Source organism: Rhinolophus hipposideros (assembly GCF_964194185.1).
Source record: "Rhinolophus hipposideros genome assembly, chromosome: 16".
NCBI classification, from domain to species: Eukaryota; Metazoa; Chordata; class Mammalia; order Chiroptera; family Rhinolophidae; genus Rhinolophus; species Rhinolophus hipposideros.
Window position 1 is genome coordinate 21,440,896 of NC_138062.1, and position 20,555 is coordinate 21,461,450.

Sequence of the window (20,555 nt, forward strand, 5' to 3'; positions counted from 1 at the left end):
AGGTACCTAATCCCCAATCATCATGCCTTTTTCAGGCCATTGCATGCATTTTTTCACCAATCATAAAAATTGAGTGAGAATAAGTAGAGCTATCCAAGTGAATCACTTGGGTGTCATTCATATTCTACTTGCCCTATTGTGTAACAGGATTTCTACTTATTCCTGATGGTCAGGCTCATTTACTCCTTCCAGTAATGATGACTCTTACTTTTGACTACGGTCTCTTGGCATTACGGGCCCTAAGTGTCTGAGCAGCTGCTATAGCTTAAAGTTCAATGGAACTTCTGCTGTGTCCCTGTTGGACGTATTCCCTTTTGGGAACGAAGACCTCTATACCCACAGCATCTAGAATTGGGGAATGGGGAGTCCAAATTCCCAAAGTGGGTCACTGGGAGTGATGTAAAATGGGGTCCTTCATACTTCCGCCCTGTACATCTTTTCTCACCACATTTATCTCCTATTTTATTGGATCTCCTGGGGGATTGGCCAAAGTGGATGGGCCACTTGCTTACGGCTTGGACCTGCTGAAGAACTCTTTCCAGCTCTGTGTCCTACTCAAAGCTGCTAGGCTTTCATTACATCAGATATATCGGTTGGGCAGTATTCCTAGATGTGGAATATGCTGCTTCTGAAACCTTAAGAGTTAGATCAGCTGTTTTGCTTCCTTCTCTGTGGTAAGGCATGTAAGATGCTATATTTGTCTTTTACACTGGAAGTCATATCCTGGCATGTCTCAGGTCATTGGACTTCTAAAACTTTTAGTGACATGGTCATCCCCTTAATTATAGTGTGTACCTCCTCTTTCTGTAGTGCCTATTTCTACTAAAGCTCCCTAACTCTTGCCAACTTCTTATATTTTCTGGTTTGGTTAGCATTAGGTCATCAATATAATGGATCAGAATGATGTTTCATAGTATGTCCAGTGCTTATAGTTGGCGTGTTCCAGATCTCCTTGGAATATAACATGACAGAAGGCATGATAGACAACAGTCTTGAGCAAGACTTGTGCTTTGATCTCTCAATAAAACCTAGGGAAATCGGTATGCTATGAAACAAGAGAAAATACGGGATAAGACCACAATTAATGTAAAAACAGAAAGGGGGGGAGGATGAAATAAGAAAAGATTATAAGAACGTAAAAAAAATGTGATCACAAAAATTAAAATCAGATTTACAATAAGGCAGAAGTGACCCTGCAGAAAAATGAATTCATGTAGTAAAAGGCAAACTAGAAAAGCTCTCACAAAATGCAGAGAATAACAACAAAAAGACCACTGGCGGGGGAAAAAAGGTAGATATAAAGGTCACGATATTAAGAAACAACATACAGATGACTGGACCAAAAATTTTAAATATAAGTTGAAAGGAGATAAAAGACTCCACCGATAAGAATGACACATGTTGTTCCAGAAACAATTGGTAATACTCAGTCATTAGCGAGATAGATCTTGGTGGCATTAAAAAAAAAAAAAAAAAATATATATATATATATATATATATATATACACACACACACACACACACACACACACACATATATGTATATATGACATTTTAAATAAAGTAGTTTTACTAAATAATTCTAGAAGCAAGTATGAAATAAAAACTCTATGTACAGAATATTTAGGGAGTAATGATAACATTAGATATATAAAGTAATGGGACGTAGACAAGGTTGTTTAAGGAAAAAAATATGAATCTAATTTTGCTAATTGATTAAGAAGTATAAGACTACTCTCAGGGAAACTAAATCATTTATATATTCCACCAAACAAATTTAAAGTAAACAAGAATGGAAGAGTGAAATACCAGAAAAATATCTTTATGACCTTGGAGACCCAGAAGGGTTTCCTTTATAAGACCCAGACTACTTGTATAGGGAACAACTGACAACTCTGAGTACATTCATATTAAAATTTGATATAATCACAAAGTGAAAGATAAAAAACAGGCTTAGGAAATATATATATTTTTTGAAATGGATATGACCAACTCTATAGAAGTTCAAGAAATATGAAAACCTTTCAAAATCAATAATAAAAGATAACCTAATAGAAAACAAGCAAAACAAGATATGAACAGGCAGTTCACGAAATTTAGAGCTGAACATACAACAAATGTGAAAATATATACAATTTCACTAATAATCACAACAATGCAAATCAATATAAAAAAGATTCAAAATTACATGGACAAAAACTGAGAAGCTTGACAGCAGTAAGGTAAGAATATGGAACAAGAGGAACCCTGATACTCTGCAGTTGGAAGGGCAAATCAGCACAAACAGCTTGCGGAATAAATTTGACAATTTAGTAAGATTGAAAGAACAAGTATCCTATGACCTACAAATTTCACTCCTACATATAGAGAGAATAAAGGTTGTGCGTGTGTGTGTGTGTGCATGTGTGCACAGACGAGCTTGGTGGAGGATAAGACTGAGATATTTATGATTGATTGATGGATAAATGTATAGGTAATGAAATTTAGAAAAACAGCATGGTGATGTTAGACGCCACATTCATTCAGTGGGTACCTCTGGGGAAAAAGGGAGGAAATGGAATATGAGGAGCAACACATACAAAGATTGCATTTGAATAGGTAATATGTTCTTTCTTAAGTTAGGTGGGTAGATGAGTGTGTATTATTCCATTCTCTATACTTTTTTCCTCTCTATATGCCTTAAAAAATTATAAAAACAATGTATGCCTGAAGAATTAAGATATTGTGACAAATTAATAGGTTAGAAACAGACAGTGAACAGATCAACTAATCCAAGATCTTGACCTTTATGAGGATAAGTTTAAACATGACTAAAAAAGATAGAAAACACAAATATATGACAAAGACATACCACGATAGATGGGATGTTTTAAAATCCTAAAAGGAGATCACTTGATAAATTTTAATAATGTGAATATTTCAATGAAGTAGACAATGTTTTAGGAAAATATACCTAACTGAAATGTGTGTGAGATTTACTGGCCCACTGAGATCTATATACTCAGCTGGAACCCCTATTCCACATCCTGTGACAGCGCAAAACCTTCCAAACACTGTGAACATTTCTGGATAACTCAGGTTCTCTGGTCACCTGTCCCTGGATTCTCTGATGACTCTCTTCTTTACAATGTCAGACATACAATTTATCTCTTCCCTCAGTTCCTGCCAAAAATTTTAAATGACTCTCTCAGGATATTTTGAAGTGTGGAAGATTTTACTAAAAATTGGATGACCGAGCTAAATATCCCCAAACAAAATAACATGCGTAAGTGCTATTTGGCCACCACATCACTGGAGAAATTTCCTTAGCTATTTTCCTAACATAGCCCTCATTTCCCACCATGCCTTTGAATTCTTTCTCTTACCTTTTATTTCTGCATGGTCTGCTTTCTTCTTTCTCTACACTGCACAAGACAGTAATAATTCCTCATTTTTTAACACTAATAATTACTTAGTTCCTTAGTTCATATTTTCCTGGTCTCATGTTCTACACCAATGGTTCATCAAAGTATTTTCCCAATAGAAGTATATTCCCTCTAGAAGGGACTCAAATGACAGATGCTAACATACTCTATGTTTTACTTCCTCAATTATGATTGCCAAAATATTCTCAAGAAGCTATAAAACAGTATTTGTAGCATTATTTCAAATATGAAACATACCTAACACACACATCCACAGACAATAAGGCATTTACAGAGATATTAATTGACTATTAATAACTGGCGATAGTCCATTTATATTGTTTAAATATTTTAAATATTTTGATTGGAAAATGATATTAAAATGAATAAAAGTATAGGCATAGTATTCCTTAAATAAAGAAAGCAAAATATCCACATTTTCTGCCAATGCAATTCCTATCACACATTAGAACAAATATTTTAAATTATCATTCTGCCTCCAGACAGGGCTTTACTGACTTAGCACCCTGGGACTCAGGCAGAGGTAGAGTCTCTAGTCATCAAGTCTATTCCCTGTCCTGTTCTTCCATAGGCCTTCAGTGAACATTTTCCTGGCTTGCGTATCCCTAGTGCTGCGCTGCTGTATTTGCTGGAATCTATACTCTTGCTGTAGTTGACTTTCTGTCCTTTGGGAAGTTTCCTTGTTTCATATTGATTCTCCAAGATGTATTGCAACTCTTCCCCTCATTCCCGAAGTCAATTGCCTATAGGAACTAGTGTACATGCAGAGATATGCATTTAATGGTAAGCAACAGTGATTCTCGACTGACATCCTGAAACTGTGGCAAGGAATAAACTCCAGGTCTCTCTCTAAGGGCTATTGATGTGCCTGTCCTTATATTAGTCTCCTTCCCTAATAATTAGTAAAAGTGGTATTTTTTCATAGACCCCTTCCTGAAACCCCAGGCTAGCACAGCATCCCTCTGAAGTATTCTTACAGCAATCTTCACGTAACGTTTTGTAAAAACTATTTCCAAATAATTTAAGCTCCAGGAGAGCAGGATCGTGTTTCTCTTGTTTACTACTATATTTCTGGACTGTAAGCAGTGCTTAGTGAATAAATGAAGAGATGGATGACTGGATGGATGGCCATTACAAAGCCTTCTTAAAACTTTCTCTCTCAACTTTAAATCTATTCACTGGTTCTTGTAGCAAAAAAAAAAAAAAATCAATTCAGCCATTATTCTCACCAAAATAAGCTCTATCTCTTGTGAAAAAGACCTGAAGGAAAATATAAGTATCTCAATAAAATCAAGATGGCAATTTAATGGGAATCCAATGCCAAGATTAAGAGAATCTCAACCAAAGACTAATTCATTCTCTTCCATTCTGGTTTGCTTTTTTCAGGCACCCATGCTCGAGGTAACATCTGAGTCTTTTCCCTATCATTACTCTTAATGACTTTACATCAGATTCCCCTGTCTCGTTGTGACCCTGCAAATCCCTGTCTCCTTTATATTGATGGCTGCACAGGTGTATGGCTCCTTCCTGGTCCCTCTCACAATGTTGGTCCTCAGAGGGACACGTCCTTGGAGTGCCCCTCTCTCAATATGCCAATGATCATGTTCTCTCACCAAATTTATCAGTTTTGTTCTCCATATATATGTGATCACTCAGTCCTTTACATTCCCCAAGTGGGAAAACCTATCCTTTCTACCTTGGAGTTCATGGCATGCATGTCTGTTCTTGTTTGTTTGTTTGTTTGTTTGTTTTTTACACACCCTCATTCTATTGACAACAGCTCTTAATTAGGGTTATTTCTTTAAATAAAAAAAAAAGTCCACTGATTATTCTCTATCTTCTCCATTTCCCCTGCTGTTGCTCTCCTTACATCCAGGCTTCTCCAAAGCCATTCTGTACAATATTTATTTCATGGCTGAATTACCCAAATCAACCCGTTTATGAGGACATTCTTTCTTTTAAAACCTCCAAAAGTTTCTAGTTATTTTAGAACTTGTAACATTATCCGCATTTAACTATGAATTCTATAATGGAGCTATAGTATCTGTGTGCAATCTATTTCCCTACAACCTTAATATGGACTTGACTACAATCATGCGAGGGTTCCCATTTCTGCCTTCCTGGATTTCCTTCTGCTGTTTCCCTTTTCAGAATGGCCCTCATTCTGCCTCCTTTTGCTCCAAATCTTACTAACTTTCACCAGATCAAATTCCATATACTTCACGAAGCTTTCCTTTCTGTCCACGCCAATTTTGTTTTCATGAATTTCTCTCAGGTTTTGTATTTGATACCAGGTCATCAATCTAAATGCTTCACGTGTGTCATATCTACCTCCCAAATACAACTTATATTTCCTCTTGAAAATATGTGTTTGACTATCTTTATATTCCCTATTGTATTATACCCACACAGTGATATAGACATAGCAAAAGTTAATAAGTTTTGTATTGACTGCAAACCAAAGATGCCTTTCTTCCCCAGTTGACCTCTTGGAGGAGGCTATGATAAGTAAAGAAACGAACTGAGTTAGGAGAACGGTAGAGAAACAGTGCAAAGTAAACGAACAAAACAGATTTGAAAACTAAAGAGCTGTGAGAACTCGTCTCAAGCCTGAGCCAGGTTTACCCTGACCAAACTGGTCAACAACCACAAGCACACTAGCAATCCACCTGCTGCAGCAGAGAAGCATTTGGAATCCAAAGAGAGTGAGTAGTAGCTTCGGAAAACACTTGAACACTAAAACAACTTTCTACTTGTTAATATCTTTTCGAGATCACCTAGCTTCTTTCTGAGCAAACTTTCACGTCAGATCTGTGGAGAAAAGTGAGGGTAGGGATTGTGAGCCCTTTGACGTAACAAGATAGAAACAGAGAGAAAGTGCTTGCCAAATCTCTAACAGTCATACCACGGGGAATAGAAAGCAGGTCCCATGCCTTACCATCTGGTGTTCTACCAGCTAGACCACACTGTCTGTCTAAACTACCAACCTAGATTAATAACTGTGCATGGGGCATAATTCTGGTCTTTGTCTTTCTGTGCTATTGAAGATGGTACATCTCTTTTATTGGGCATGGTGGAAATTTTTCTGATATATATATATATATATATATATATATATATATATATATATATATATATACACATATATATATTTATAATTAGCGATGCTGCATCTTTATACACAGCAGCAAAGATAAAATGTATTTGTTTATTTCAATGCTACAAGAAAATTAAGAAATTCTTGGTGTAAGATAGGGGGATATTTAATTACAAATTATTTAAAGGAATACATTTTGAAAACTGGCTAATCCATTGTAGTAATCGCTACACATCTATGTCTTTCTAACAGAGTTTGAGCTACTCTATTCCGCAAAGCAGGATTCTGTGCACACAGGACCTCTGTAGCTTCATATATGTGTCAAACCATGATTACAGAGATGAGCATGCTGGTTCTTTCCATTTATTCTTCTGGCCTGCACACATGCCTACTTGGGCAAGTGCACACTCACATACATTGTTCACCGCTGTTCAGACCCTCTGCAACTTTGACTCTGATTGAGATGAGCATTTTTTATTTAATTCAAGGAAAATGAAGGTCTAGGATTAGGTGAAATATACTATTTGGGGAATCTATTTGGGGTTGTAAAAAGGAAGCAATCCTTGATACACTAGTATTTAAACCCTTACTCTTTCAAATATCTGTGTGTGCTTCAGACCAGCTGTCCCATTAAAAACTGCCCCACAGCCACATCAGCTGTCCTTATGCAAAGCATTTTGATGGTGGCATTTGTAAAAATATCTACAGAAGTAAAGTGGAGCTGAAAACTATGCAAGCTGATAAGTGGCAGAGAGGGTGGGTTCCTTCTCTAAAATCGTTTCCTTTAATATTATTATCTTTCCTTTATACCTTTTGTCCTATCCAATCCACCATGATAAAGAGAAAACAATGGTAGAGAACAAATTATTTACTTGACAGAAATTAAAAGTTGAAGCAACGTGGACAACAGAAGGAATATCATAAAGCATGGATCACTCAAGGGACATTGAAGGTCAGCAAGTGCCAGGAGGTGGTGCTGTGCAGGGGACAAAACTCCATAGCAGAGTCTAGGGCACGTACCCCACAGCTAATCTCTAAAAGGTAACGGAGTTGGTGCCGCTCTTGTTCACTGCTGCCCTGGCTCCTAGATATTGGTTTGTCCTACTCACCAGTTCTTAAAGGAAAAGGTAAGATTTTTATATTTCCTCCAATAGTGCACTTTAGCTAGACATGATACGTAACACCTAGAAGAAGCATTATTTCAGTCCCTGCATTCATTCACTGTAGTGTAAAATGGGACTATTGGGCTAGCAGTGATCCAAATAGGAAAGAAATCTGAAATGCTAAGAAATATATGCATATATATAAACTCAACTTAGGAATATAAAGCTATGTAAGAGAGCCTCTGAAAAGAGGGAGGGAAGAAAAAAAGGGCAAGTGTGATTGGTAAGGAAAAAGAATTGCAAAAACTTTAAGTCTTGGAATTTAAGATAAAGAATGATTGGGGGTGGGTGCAAATTATAAAGCAAATAGATGGAAACAGGAAGGGAATGTTTACAAAATCTTAGTAAATATACTGAACAGAAAAGAAACACTGCATTTATGATAGAAAATAATGGAGTTTCAGGGAATAAAGCATTTTACTCAAGGGCCCAAGATTTTAAAAATATAACAGAGATGTATCTCGCTTGGTTGTTGAAAATGCTGACAATTATATATGAATTTTAAGTCATTTCAATATTTAATCAAAACAACGAAGATAAAATAAAATAGTGATGGAAATTATTGGAAAGGAACTCTGAAAGAAACCCTCGCAATCCCGCTTCCACCCATACAGCCTGCCCGTCATCAGCTGGATAAAGGACAGAAAGCTTAACTGGGTACATGAGCTCCTTCCCATGTGACCTGTTCTCTCTCCCCTTCCTCATTTCTCTCTCCTGCTTCCCACTTTTCTGTTTTTCAGCCAGACTGATCTATTCTCTGCCTTCTCCTGGAGAGCTCCCCGCCACTCCCTTACCTTTTCTCAAGCCTTTCTCCTCAAGGAATGGTCCTGCCTCTCCTTCCCTTGGTCACATGTCACAGCTTTGTGCATTTTTGCAAATAGTGACAACAATCCAAGATGTGTTTTGTTCTTTCAGGATATCCAATAGTACATACTTTCCCTAGATTGAATTTATTATATTTTATTCTGGTTAATCATTTTTGCATGTCACGTGTTACATTTCATAAACTAGGACTATAATAAGTAGTGTGAATGCAGGGTCCCTCATTGACATATAGACTTTCCCAAGTTGACTAGATTGGTGAAAGATAGGACTGAGAGGTGAGGCTTGTTTCATTAATAATAATGACTATCATATAGCTATTGTAAGATTTTGTAAACATTGAGTACTTGTATTGTGCCAGGTTTGGGTCTAAATGCTTGATTTCTGTAATAATCATAATCATGAGAATCATCATAATAATATCTTTCTTTTCCTCTCCTCTCCTTTTGTCTACTCTCCTCTCCTCCCTCCCTTCTTTCCTTCACCCTCCCTCCCTCCTTCTTTCCCTCCCTTCCTTATTTTTCTTAGACTAGGAGGCTTAGTAAGTACCATAATTTAAAAACATTTTTAAAAGTTTCTCTCTGTTGCATTTTATAAACCAAGGTCAACTTGATGCAAATTTTAGGCTTGCATAAGGAAGGCAGTAACGATCTATACGATATTTTAAAAATAAAAGATATTTTATTCACATGTTAAATATGTGTTAAACCTCTAGGTTTAAACACACCAGATTAGAGAGTCTAAACCTCTTTCCAGCTAAACTAAAACCTTCCAAGTCAGAGGAACACAGGATAATTTACTAAGCTAGGTCCTGTACTCAGTTATCAATTACCTCAGAACATTATTCAGAAATGGTTGGTGAACGATTAATAAAAACAGAGCCTGCCCTGCTTTTAAGATCTGCTTACTTTCAGGTATCCACTCTTAGGGTAGGGCCTACAACTTACAATTTCCATGGCCCTGAGAAAAATCACAAACTGAAATATATGATTGTTTGTGTTTCGAATTTGGCTACGCCTTTTTCTAGCACGACAGTCACAGAGCAGTTGTATGTACAGCCTTTGAGTCAGGCAGGTGCTCAGTCTTTTCACTTCTTTGTTAGGGTTAGTTGATGGTCCTTGGCAAGCGATATGCTTTCACTTGGTTATTCACATTCTCTTAGTGATTGGCTGGTATTATTTTTATTTTTTATAACAATAAAGAACATGTAATTTTTAAATATCTAATTCCAAAAGGCCCACTCTTCAATTGCTATTATGCATTGAATTTGTTCTCATATCGTCAGATTCTGTATTCACCAGTATTTTTAAAAATTTTTATGGATCCATTTTTACCCTTTAATATTGGTAATCCAGCTCAGATTTCCTTTTATCTATCTATCTATCTATCTATCTATCTATCTATCTATCTATCTATCTATCTATCTATCTATCTATCTACCTACCTACCTATCTATCTATCTATCTATCTATCTATCTATCTATCTATCTATCTATCTATCTATCTATCTATATCTATCATCTATCTCCCTGATGAAAGGTAAAAGAACAATTTATTTTGCCCCAAGTGGTCAATTAACCAACACCAATAGTTTGCAGTATTTTTGGCCTCCTTCATTCCAGGATCTGTTTTAGGGTTATCTGTTCTGTTCCCTTGATCTGTCAGCTTATTCTCATGCCAATATAACACTGTTTTTAATTATTGGCTCTTATAATAGAATAAGACTTCTTGTTCCAGTATTTAATTCTTCATTATTTTTGGACATTTCCTCACTGTTTATTTTTTTCCAATGTATTTCTGAATCATTTTTACAAAGTTACAAAACAAATTCCATTGGGAATTTCTTTGGGGATTTCATTTTGAACATACAAATTGACTTGGGAAGAAATGGCGTCATTACAATATTTAATCTTCTCAATAAGGTAATCTAAACTTTATGTCTGTGAAATGTGAAACCTGTGTTCTTTCTAGTCTCATTTTGGGGAAAATAACTGTGAATGAAATCTCAAATATCCCACTACTTATTGTCTGGTTTATGGATGAATAGGATCGTCAGTTTCTTTCATCTCACCACCTCCTTGTTCATGATAGAACTTGCTTTTGAGCACCTTCACTGAGGTGAACAGGAGTCTAAAAGTGAAGCCAGGTTACTAGTTCCTGAGACAGGCTTTGTCAAGAAGGGAGCTGACACGCCTGGATGTGAAGAGGGTTCCTCTGTGTCTGGCCAGAGATCTGTCTGTCTGTCTGCGAGGTCACTAATCATTCCTGGTCTTTCTTGCATGGTTTTCTGTCCTTTTGTGGCTGCTTCTTTCTCCTCCATGTCTTCCACCCTGCCCAGCACATTGGCTCAATTCATGTTTGAATTGAATTAGGTGCCAAAGGAAGCTTAGCTCTGGGCTTCATGGTTGGCTTTCCCACTGTCAATGGAAAGACCACACCAGAAGTAGGGAATCAAAAATAAACTTAAGTTTTGAGGGAAAGTGTATGCCTTTAAAAACTTTTTTAATATTTAGAAGAGGCTTCATTGACTCTCCATTGTCATCTCTAAGCTATCTGATTCCCCCCCCCCCTTTTTTTTTGCTTAGGGATTAAATTGTACTAAATAAAAATACTTCCCAGCAGCCACCATACCCTCCCCTGGCCCCCACTGAACACTGAACACTTTCTCTGTTTCGATGAAATAATTCCATTTCAAGGAGACAGCTGTAAAGATACAAGCTCAACCATCCACAGATCATAGGTGTTGTGGTTGAAGAAGCTGAGAGGTCTGTGGGTTTCATTCCTGTCTTCTCACAGTCCCATTAATTGTCGGTAATATAACGTGACGCCACACCACCCGTCTCGGGTGCAGCCCATGATGGTTATAGGAAATAAGTAGCTTTTATAATGCCAAGTTTGGGTTTCGAAGATCCAGCACATGCAAGAGATCCTTAAGTGGATTGCATAGCTCCCATCTGCAGTGCCTGGTTCTTGCATTTTCTGCAATCTTCCCCTTAGGTTTGTTAACCCAAGTTCTCCTTGAAAAATGTTTAGAAATTTGATTCTAAGCAGTTTTACTAATACAAATACTCCCCTTCCCAAGTGGTTGCATTTAAAATAATCATTTAAGCACAACCCATATGTCCATTTTAAATGTTTACAAATGTAGTATTTATAAAATTGACATTACATTTTCATACAGCTTCAAAATTTCACATCTTCCAAAATGAAAAGCAAGTTAACAAAATCTTCCCGTGTTAGGTTATTGTGTCAAGATAGCAAGAAAGAGAAAACACAGTGAGATGCTGAGTTGATATCCTCCTTGATTCTATCTGGTATTAGTTTCCGTAGGGTGAGTCTGAAAGTTGAAAGTCAAAGTCAGGTTACCTGAGTGTCAGGTCTGCTCAGCACAGATCGATGGTGAGTGTGTGCTCTGTAAACAGGGAAGGTGCAATCCAGAAGTGAGAAAATAAGGGCTGTTCAGAGCATTCTTCAATTACACGTCGGTTATTGTCTAACCAATCTGCTTACTATTCCAAAAGTGTTACCCTGGTCTCTTTAGATGTCTGATGTTCTATTGAATTTTCACAACCTTCCACAGCTACTGCTTGTTTTAGATCTATTTTTCATGACAGGATGATAGCTTTTTCTCCTTGCTGTTGCTTCAGAAAACCACTGTGAAAAATGTTTCATAAGATTTTCTTTTTTTCTCTCTCTCTCTCTTTTTTTTTTTTTTTTGTTTGCCCTTTGGGTAACTCCTGTATATTCCTTTCACATGCAGCATGAGATTAGATTTTTTAGAAATTATACTGCATGTCAGTTATGTATTAGAGCAATCTGTCATCTTCACATTAGAAGCACTGAATGCTGTCTCCGGCACCTGGTTCTCTAGAACTCATATTTCGGAAAATATAGTAATGCGTGTTACGTGAATAGTGTCAGCAAGTCGTTCTTCTTAATATGAGTTTCTAAATTATAAATATTATCAGACATCCCGGTGTGGCATTTGTGACTAAAACAGGAGAACATTCACACAATTACCAGGCAGAGGCAAAGGAAAAGACTAAAAATATATTGCTTCTATTAGTTTTAAAAGCTGAGTTGGAGAGCAGCAGCAACTTGGTCTTATATACCAATAGTTTACGACTCTATATAGTATTTTTATTTCCATTTTATAAATAAGTAAGTAAACCTATGGCATATTTATCACCCACCTCTCTTTGCCCCTCCAGGTTGGTCAGTGCTCAACTAGGGCTAGTACCAAGATAGAGGTCTATAATTCTTTACGGACATTTGCCAAAGGTGAGAGCCCAGCAGTAGCTTTATAATAGTATTTCTTATTAACGCACATAAATTTTACAAAAAGGATAAATGCCAGGAAGCACTCCAAAGAACCCAGTCACATTTTATCTTAAGAAGTCTGGTATTTAGTAAAACATCAAAATGAAATAGTTCACACAATTCAATGGAAAGCAAGAAAAGGCAAATGAAGTGGTACAACCTGCACTTCTAGCATAGCTAACGCAGGGGCCTTAGGCACACACAGAAGCTGTATGCCACTCAGGAAATTGTTCTTTCTGCAGTGAGATGGATTAAGGAATAAGTGTTTATGGAATCACGAAGACAGCAAGTTGTAAAACAAAAGCCTCGTCCGTTCACTCATCCACATTTCTTGCAGACAGTAATTTACAGGTGCAAATAGTGAGGGTCTATCATTAACTACAGATGCATTTGTAGTCATTCCATGGTGATTTGCATTTTTCTAAGTGCAACTAGCATTTATACTGTGAAATATACAAAACACTGAGAATGATCAAAAGTGAAGGTTATAAATTTCTCACTCACGTGCCGGCTTGATTTTTTTTTTTTTTAAATGAAGGAACGTTATTTGAAATAAGCTTATGTATTTAAAATTATCTCAGTACATGATTGTTTGTCAGTTCACAGCCTATTACATATGAAGCCTTTTTAAAATACTGTAGTAATGACATATATCTATGGAAAGAGCAATATAATCCCATTGTCTTTCAAATCTGATGTTTTAAATAGTATTAGGCAAACGTGAAAATGAGGTCTAACCCACAAGTCCCCAGGCAATCCAAGAAAGATACTCCTGTTCACAAAACTATGTTTCTCTTACTATGAATTCATAATCTTCATATATATTCTTCATTATATATTTGATGTGAGTTTTCTATAGTTTGAAATATTCAAGCATTTCTTTCCCTCATACCACAGAGATGCAAGCATACAAATTTCTCAGCTTATTAAAAAAAACAATTTGAAAAACTCCGTTTTGCGCATGTCACTCATTAACGTTCAGTAGCGCAATAATTACAAAATTATGAATATATATTTTATTTCTTATATGTCCATGCCACTTTAGAAGACTATTACGATTTTCAGGAATTTTACTTTAATTGTGAAATTCGAAAATGAACTACATATCATTTGCAATCTATAAAATATCCTGATTCTAATTTGAGATTTTGTAGGTGGACATTCACAGAACTATACATTTCCCCCCCCAAATATTTATTTGCAGAGATTATCAATGCATTGGTTACCTCATTTTACACATAGTGGAAGCAGGCAGTCATTTCTTGATACCATCTCATCAACTTTAATTGGTTTTTACTTGGTCTTACCATACTGGGTACATAGCGCTGTGCTAAGTGCATGGACTGGTTTAACTTCAAACAATCTGAGTCAATAATACACACACACACACACACACACACACACATGCACACACACACACACCCCAATGTGCAATATGCATACAGGGTAGGCCTATTGGTCCAGCAGTCTCTTGGGGAGCTTCCTCTGTTCATGAGTGAATATTCAGCAACGATATTTGGCGAGCACAGAAGCATTTCTACCAGCTGCACTGCACTTTGATATTTATGCTATGGCACCAGAAGGGTATAGGGATCATTTAGCCACTCTATTTATTTTCAGAGGTCATGTGTCAGTTTAATATGTATATTTTGTTAAATTTTAAAATTCATTACAACCCACACCCCACTCAAACTCCAGAGGATTAAAACATTTTCTATTTTAAAGCCAAAAAATAATTTTGGTATTACTGAGATTTCCTAACTTCTGTGATATTAATAACATCCATCAATCCATCATTGAAGTCTCACAGAAGGTGTGGTGCTTCTACATGGAAGTTTTACTGAATATTTTTATTTATTCTTTCAATTATCCAATCTGTTTGCCTGAAAGGCATTCCTATCAAATCAATATAATTGCTTCTAGAACTTGGGAGGCAGAATATCACAACACATAGGAGAACAACAAAGGGATTGAAAAATAATTGCTACATTAAAAAAAAAAAAAACAACAACTTGTTTTCCACTGTCCCCATCCTCTTTATATACAACAAAGAATAAAATCCTGAGGCATGTTTAGATAAGTACAGTTATTAGCTGACTAACTGTTAAAGAGACACAATTTCTTTGCAACTTCGCTTATCAGTTGTCATTTAGTTGATAATTACATTCCTGATGTCGAATCCCAGCCCAATCTCTAAATCCTTACATTTGTATTTAACCTCTTAGCTTAAGCTTAGTAGTGGTAAATGTGAAATAAGAAAAAAAAAAAAAATCCCAGTGGAAAACATAGATCCTTGGTTGCATTTAGGAAAAAGAGGAATAACAGAGACATTGGCTGAGACGAGTAGACGTCAGAAAGTAAGGTATGCACAGATTGCCCAACTGTAATATCAGTGGCCTATTACTTTATTATTAATGGCCAATAGTGGGGTGTTTCAGCTGAAAATATATACATAAGACATCTCCCTGGGACCTAAGTATACTTTTGATTTACTTTGTCAAGAAGGAGAGAATGCCAGTTTTGCTAGTTTATAGGTATGCTGCTTTTTTGTTCTCTTCAAGTAAACCAAGTACAAATAAACTAGTGTTAAAAAAAAAAGAGAGAGCAAAAAGAAAAAAAGACATCCACCTTCTACAGACTGAAGATAGCTTTTGTACTGTAGATTTGAAACCTTATTTTATGATTCTTCCATTCAGTCAAGGCCATATAAAAATAACTACAGTTAGTACATCATCTAAATGGAGTCAATTAACCTTTGTTTTAGGGTGAAAATAGTACATGAAAAAGTGTACTTGAAATAAAACACAAAACGACACATTTGGGCAATAAAGGAAAGATTGGGAAACCTCAGGAACTGATTCAACCTCAGCCAAGTGTCAGCTGGTATTATACTCATCACTATAATACAGTAAAAGGCATGTCTACCACCTTTAAAACACCTGTTATGCAAATAATTGTTTATCTGCTCTGAATTCTTTGAAATACAAGGGTGCAACTGGCTTTAGGCCTTTTGTTTATTGATTTGTTTTACTATTCCTGAATTTCAGTGAAGTTACAGATTTTGAATCTATAACCCATTACAAGTCTTTCCACCTTACCAAAGGAGCAGTCTACAATTGGGGAGTTAACAGTGGCTTGCACAAAATTGTATCTCTCTTTCTGTACCTTCTGGCAAGAGATGCAGGAACTCCCAGCAAGTCCCCACACCCCACACAACCCGACCACACCAGTTGCCCAGAGGAGCTCTGGCCTCAGGCCCTCCTGAACCCTGGACACCGTCCCTGTCATCTGATATCATGGAGCTTTGCTAGGCCAGCTTCACATTGTTAGTAAAACATAGGGATGGTGCTTCATTCCTGTATTGTTATGAAAATGAAGTTGGCAGGGAAAAGATATGTGAAGAGCCTTTTGAATGTCAAGCTATTTCTGTCCACAGGGATGGAGGATGCTCAGAGCCAGAATAAGGAATCACAGACCAGCAGGGCTAACACCTGGGCAATCAAATGTCACTGAGGCCACTGCAACGTGACTGAAAATGCTGGGAGCTGTAGCAAATTGCATTTTCCAGACTCCTCTCAGAGAGAACTGCAAGTAACTGGAAGAAATGCCATGATAAGCTGTTTGCTTACCCTTGTAGCCCCAGTCAAACAGGGTGCCTGAAACAAAGTAGGTGTTAAATAATATTCCTGAAATAGTATTCATGAAGCAGAAATGCTAGGAAGCATGACCTCCTAAGTCATGTTCAAGTGGGAAATGATGACTTTATGGTCTGTAAAATTCTTTCTAAAGGGGCATCTCTCTAAGGAACATTTCTCTTACTCTAAACTGCCTTATAAAGAATGTTTGTTCCTTGAGGGGAGTGTAAGCTAAATTACTCTAAACATTAGAGAGGCTGATTTCTGAACCAACACTTCTCTGTTCCTGCCCCTCTCAGTGTTCAGCCTGTCTAATATATGTTCATTTTCAAGGAATATCAGTTTGAAAGAGTGCCAAATTATTCATTTGCCCTGTGTGCCCACATATCTTAGTTTGACCCTGAAAGTGATGCTATGACTTTGGACTTCCTTGTAGTAAAATTTTCTTGGAATGCTAGCCCAGCTCTGTTAGTACATTCATTTTGGTGTCTAGACAAGAACCACTGTTCAGACTCATAACTCAATAGCTCATTTTGTTCCAATGAAAAGCCTCCCACCCCTAACCCCATCCCTGAAAAAAAAAATGCTTCAGAGGGTTAGAGCTGTCTACACTGTTTCCAATGAAATAATCAATAAAAGTTGGTTATGTAAGGCAGCATGGAGGAAATTTTTCATTAAACTCATTAGGAATGAATTCAAAATTAAAAATATCTGAGACGTGATTTTGTTTCTGAACATCAGATATCTTTAACTTTAAGAATAAAATGATTGAAAAGTGCATGCAAGTATATTTAGAGAGTACACATGTTTGCACAATTTCATTTCAATGCTTTAAAACAATTGGTACTCAGTAAAACACCCAATTTATTTTAACAAATCATGAGTTACACACAGGATGTCTGAGAGATTGCTCAGAGGAAATCTATAAAACCTTGCTCCCTGCAATCTTTATTGCAAATGTCAGGCCACCAGGACATCAGGTGGGGCATACCATTACTATGTATAACAGATGATAGAAATGTTCTCTGCAATAATTAGAGGTTAGATTTCAACAACAGATGGTTAAATAAAATATAACTCCAATGCTTTAAAGAATATCGTTGTTTGGTCTGGAATGTTTCCCATGATGGGATGCTGGAATGAAGTATCTTCTATTGTATAATCAGAAACCATGATATGTGTTAAGGATAGATCAAAGATTCAAATACAGCCAAGCTATAATTCTTATAAAAATGCCCTGTTGGTGAAATTCAGCCAGCAGAGCTTCTTCCTTCATTGCCAGAATTTCTGAACATTTTGAAAGGGGATTAGCTAAATCCTTCATAGAAACTCCAGAGTGTCTGATTATCCTGACTTTTGTTTCTGGATTACTACTTTTAAAAACCTCTGATAAGTCGAAGAATGGGAAGCAAAAAGTCTATTACTCAAAGAACTAAAGTGATATAAAGATCAATTTTAAAATATAACCCAAAACAAATAAACAAACAAACAAGGAAACAGAGAGAGACAATATCCCGAATATTTTAATTACCGTATACTCAAATTGGGAATATTGAAACATTTTTGTCGACTTTCAATTTTATTTTCTAGAGGTTCTAAACTGCAAAGACCCAATTTTTGAAGACTGTGAACTTAAAAGATACATGATTCTGATGGTGAGTGTTTGAAAATTTGCTTTTATTAATCTAGTATTAAATTAGGGAAATAAACATTTAAAAGGAATCTCCATTTGTTGTTTTGTTTCCCTTTGAGATTCAAAGGTTATTAACATTGTGGATTAAGAAACATCTCAATAAATAAGATTACCGATATTCCTTCGCCATCCTCCTTTACTCCATAAACAGGATTAGTTTCAAGGAACTGGTTCTGCCAGAGAACTGTCAGATCACGGTCTCTAAATTTACCGCTTGACTGCTTATAAATATCAACAGAAAATTCCCAGGTGGGGTCACTATAGGCTTTTAAGAGGTGAGAGGAGCACAGGGGCAGGGAGGATGGAGGCAACAGCTCACCTATGCTGCAGGCGCTGTGTGCCTCTCTCCTGCCAGGGCCATGTCTGGGTTTGTGACCTGACTGTAGCTGTTTCCCTGGCACTCAATACCCCCCTGCTCTATTTTGTCAAAGCTGGAAGTTCACATAGTTGTGAGACTCTGAAAATAACATCAAAATTTCTGATTGTAGGTATTATTTATATGTGTGTATATCTACAATTTTTAATATTGAAAAACTCAGAAAATAACAAAGACAAAAATGCCTACATCCATCACCTACAGTAATTACTGTTAACATTTTTATGCATATGATGTTTCTATGCGTAGATGTGATTTTAAGGCATTCGATAGCCTGAACTTGGTAAAGTGTGTGTGAATACTTTCCCATGCCATTTTTAATGTCTTTATAATATTTCATCCTACAAATGTACCTTTTTGCTTTAAGCAATGCATACTGTTAAACACTTACATTGTTTTAAACTTCATGTTTAATAATTGTGCTACAGAAATTTTAGGAAATTTTTGAGTAATACACTCATAGCATTTTTCTAAGGATAAACTCTGGAAAGTAGGATTTTTAAAAAATTGACTTTACAACACTTGATCTTGGTATCTCCATGATGTGGATCTGTGTTATTCAGGGTAAGCTAACTGCTACAACAAACAACTTCACATTCTCAAAGCCTAATGCAACAAAGATTTCTTTTTTCTCACACTGAGTCTCATGAGGCTGTTCTTGACCGGTGGTTCTCCTGGGTGGCTCTTCTCCAAGAAGTAAACTCAGGATCCAGGCTCATTTTACTGTAAGTTTCCATCATCAAGGGGTCACTGGGGACCATCCTATGATGCCCCAGAATGTTTTACAGACTGGATTTTTAGATAAAGGGCTCAACAATAGTTTTCTAAAATAGCTTCATACTGGAGATAGTTTCAATGTTTATAAAAGTGGAATTTCTGCTCTTTGCTTTTGGAAATTACCACCAAAGAATCTAATACTGTGTCTTTTCAACTCAACCAAAAAAAGCATGACGTTTTTTAAAGGTATTCTCTTTAAGTGTACCACATTCTCTACAATTCACGTATGTTTGCTGCTAGTGAAGGGAACTCTGTGATTAGTTACACTCACATAATGTAAGGGTGATTGTTAGTCCTGTTCTCTTTCCTTTTTGCATCCTCCTGCAAAACAAGGTGCTTGTTTTGCCTCTAATGCCTCATTAATTATTTTCTTTTCCTTGTAAAAACTAAGGCAGGGAGATAGAGGGGAAGAGAGCGAGGAAGGAAGAGAGGAAGGGAAGAACGGGGTGGGGGAGAGAGATACAGGTGGGCAATGAAGATATAGAAAATAAGGCAAAGGAAGAAATAAGTACAAAAAGATCACAGGCAAAGTGATACAATTCCTTTGCTTTCAAATTATACATTGGTAGAATTGCCTAATGATGGAATGGTAAAAATACAAAATAATGCCTATCATCAAGCAAACTGAAAAAGAACTGTATAATTTCAGAAAACAAAACTATCATCAGGGACACTGAGAAAGTGAATCCAGAATACAGTTAAGTTTCTGTTTCGACTTTACTCAGTATGCAGAATAGCTTAAAAAAGCATATTAATATTTACAAATTTGAAAATAGCCTGATATATTTTAAATTGTCAACTGTCATTTTCTACTCCAGTTTCTTTCCCTTTTTGAGGCACAGAACATATCAGGACCCAGATTTTATCTTCCAGTTTAGTTCCTGTCTAAATTGTGGAGTATAAAGAATGGCTTTCTGGTTCCCATCAGCCTACTTGATCTTTTGTTTCCTCACTCCCTCACTCTTCCCTCTTTTTCAACTTCTCATAACCCAGTGACAATCACAACGAACTTGAATATTTTTCCTCAGTTGTTGCCTTGAAGAATTTACTTCTAAGTCACACCATTCACCATTATACCGTGTGCAAAATGAATTCCAAATGATCTTAATCAAAACAGGAAATTTTACCTTTGAACAAAGTGGATTGATTTAGAAATTTCTAGAAATAATTTCAAATAAAAATAATGTTGGAGGCCTCAGTGGACCTGCTGAACATGGTACAACCTTGTAAACATGTGAGAAAGGGAG

The 20,555-nt window shown here is 36.5% G+C and overlaps 1 long non-coding RNA gene across 1 annotated transcript in view; it reads left to right on the top strand.

The window, feature by feature from the left end:
* LOC308509032 overlaps window positions 1-16,968 on the top strand; it is a 38,328-nt gene extending 21,360 nt beyond the window's left edge. The window contains exon 3 of the long non-coding RNA XR_013995118.1: window positions 16,264-16,968. This is a non-coding gene — a long non-coding RNA (uncharacterized lncRNA). The remainder of the gene's footprint in view (window positions 1-16,263) is intronic.
* The last annotated feature ends 3,587 nt before the right edge of the window (window positions 16,969-20,555 follow it).